Source organism: Strix aluco, chromosome 10, assembly GCF_031877795.1.
Source record: "Strix aluco isolate bStrAlu1 chromosome 10, bStrAlu1.hap1, whole genome shotgun sequence".
Lineage (NCBI taxonomy): Eukaryota > Metazoa > Chordata > Aves > Strigiformes > Strigidae > Strix > Strix aluco.
The window spans coordinates 29,273,584-29,276,529 of NC_133940.1; the positions used below are offsets into that span (position 1 = coordinate 29,273,584).

At 52.2% G+C, this 2,946-nt stretch overlaps 1 long non-coding RNA gene across 2 annotated transcripts; it reads left to right on the forward strand.

Annotated features, from left to right (window-relative positions):
• Positions 1-311: 311 nt before the first annotated feature.
• Positions 312-2,937, forward strand: LOC141927682 (uncharacterized). Of its 2 annotated transcripts, none has more exons than XR_012624559.1 (4): positions 312-494; positions 646-844; positions 994-1,143; positions 2,752-2,937. It is a non-coding gene; the product is annotated as an uncharacterized LOC141927682 (long non-coding RNA). The 2 variants fall into 2 exon arrangements; XR_012624560.1 differs by having other exon boundaries at positions 2,755-2,937.
• Positions 2,938-2,946: the final 9 nt, after the last annotated feature.

Consider the following 2,946-nt stretch of genomic DNA (forward strand, 5'->3'; position numbering starts at 1 on the left):
GGTCGGTCCCCTCTGAGCCCGCGAGCGGAGGGCGAGTCCGGCTTGCCCCTCCTTTCGAAGGAGAGAGCGAAGCCGCGTGGCCGACGTGCGACCCGCCTGTGTTCAGGGCCCGGGTCTCTGCCTAGGTGGCCGCCTGTCCTGGCTGGCGACCTGCCAGCGTGCCCGCCCTGTAGTCGGGGCGAGTGCCACGAGCCGTGGAGCCCTCTGTCCCCAGGAGCCGCTAGGCCGCCCTGTAATCAGGGCTGGGCAGGCTGCCTGCGTTGGGGCAGCCAGCAGAGGCTGCCCTGTAAGTCCGGGGCTGGCCAGTGAGTGACCTGCAGGCCCGGGCCACGCTGCAGTGCCGGCAGCGGCTGGAGACCCCTGTAAGCAGGGGCGCAGCTTCTTTGGCTGCCACTTTGTGTGCCCAGCTCCCCTTTGTCCAGAGTTCCCGACTCCGAGCCCAGCTCCAGCGCCGGCCGGGACTGCATGCGTGGCAACCCCGGAGTGCCGATTGGGTGAGAAAAGCTGATCTGTGAGGTTTTTTGGGGGGGGGGGGGGGGGGGGGGCGGGGAGGGAGGGGGGTGTTGGGGTATGGGTGGGGGGCTGGATTGCCTCTGTCCTCCGGGTGGGGGAGCTGGCACCTGACCGTACTCTCCTTCCAAGCAGCAGCTCCTGGGGAAGACAAGGCATCTTGAGGCGCGGCAGGCTGAAGAGAGGAGCGGGGCGAGAGAAGGGAGCTTTGCTGCCGCTTTGTGTGCCCAGCTCCATTTGTCCAGAGTTCCCGACTCTGAGCCCAGCTCCAGCGCCGGCCGGTACTGCACACGTGGCAGCCCCGGAGCGCCGATTGAGTGAGAAAAGCTGATCAGTGAGTTTCTTTTCGGGGTGGGGGGGTGTTGGGGTATGGGCGGGGGGGGGGTGGGGGGAAGCGCTCTGGGGACCTCCCTCCAGAGGCCAGCTTCCCTCTGTCCTCCGTGTGGGGGAGCTGGCGCCTGACCGAACTTTCCTTCCAAGCAGCACCTTGGAAGCTGCAGCGCCACGGGATGCTGATAATGACCAGCACAGGCCTCGCTGTACTGTCGTTTTTGCTGCTGCTTGCAGTGGATCTGCAGTGGTCTTTGATTCGCGGAAAAAGACTCTACAACTCGAAATGGAGTTATAAAGCAGGTATGTTTTACTCCGGCCGGGGTGCAAGGGATTTCTCCACAAACCTTGCACACCACCAGCACATTTTACCAAAACGTTACAGAGTGTGGATACACTTATTCACTGGATTACATAACACAAACATACATATGCATGAGTAAGGCTGGGTTAGTTCTAGAGGCTGGTGTCAGCAGTTTATGTTATCTTTGCACCTGTGCATTGCCTCCTGGGGGGCGTCTTCGGGGTCTTTGGGAGGAAGGCTCGTAGTCTTTCTCACTTTGTTTTTTCCCCGGAGCATACGCAGATTCTCTTAGCCAATTTCTTGAAAAACAAAAATGTTTTTCAGCTGGTTTACTCATGCTATCTTATTTAAGGAAGCATGAAACTTCTACCATCCGTATATGTCTATCTTTACTCATTACCGAGGCCCAACTAGTTAGAGCACACCTGTTCCTCGAGGACAAAAACATGATATTTTGCTGAACACTGCAGTTCTTGGTAGATTTTTACAGTAAACCGCTTTGTTTTGATGAACACATCAGTCCTTGGTAAAATTCCACAGAACAGTCTGGGCAAGCAGGATTCTTAGCAATATTAAAAAGTACTATAAGTAGTACTATAACTTGCTAGAAGTAAGTAAATAAGTTGCTAAGCAGCTTTCTATTGCAGATTTAGAAAAACGACAGTTTACTTCCAGAACTCGCCCCCCCCCCCCCCCCCCCCCCTCAATTTTCCTGTTTGGCCAGTCAGTAAACCAGAGGGGGAGGTGGCGTTGAACAGGCCATTATGGGCATTTAAGTGCTTAAATAGAGCCCCATTGTCAGCGGCAGACCCAACAATGCAGCCTTAACGACTAGGCTGCAAGTCCTGCACGTCCTTGGCTGGCAGTGCTACATGTCAAAGACATGGTTTTTCCCTTAGGGGAAGAAGGCAAAACAAAAATTTGCATTTACATGGGAGGGTAGCCAGCATACCTTTACCAGACTCCCAGAGGGGGTAGAAACAATCAGAAATGCCCCAATCTAGAAAAAAAATTACAACAGCTTTGTAATGGGTACTTTAGGATATTGGAGAAAACCAGGTACCTGGATTCTCCATTGCCTGTCCACTGTATTCGCTTTTACAAAAAGGAAAACGGTGGAGTTGGCATTCAGAACATGAAGAAGCGATTAAAACTCTGATACTCGAATTAAAAACATATCTAAATTACAAATGCCTATTAATACTTGACCCACGAGCATTACAGCAGCCATTTAAACCTTCACCAATTTTAGATGCACCCCCCCTACCTCTAGCATGGGATGCTAGTGACAACAATGGAGTAAAAGGAAACTCAGTACGAGATGGATTTATCCTGCATCCTAAGGGTAACCTGTTCAGACCTTCCCCCCCCTCCGCCCCGAGACAGTTCTCTTTTCTTTCCTTGAAGAACATCGATGGTGGGAAAGCTTATCTGGATGGTCACCACCACCAACAGGACTCGGTCTGATTTTCCCAATTCTAACTTTATTATGTTTACTACTTCTAATAGTATTGTATATTAAGGTTTGGAGGATGGTTAAACAGATCACTCAGTTACAAAAGTATACCTGTGTGTATACTTCCGTAAAATATTTTTTTTTTTAATAGCAGCTAATAAAACACAAAGTTCGCTTCAGTTATAATTGGATTATGGCATCCGCTGCTTATAGGCAGAGAGGCAAGAGGCAACCACACCGCCACTCTCTGGACAAGATCAAGTACTGTAGCCCAGGTAATAGACTGTGAGGGCGGGAAAGTCGCTGTGGGGGCGCAGCGGCCGCCTGAGGGGAAGGGGGCGGGACC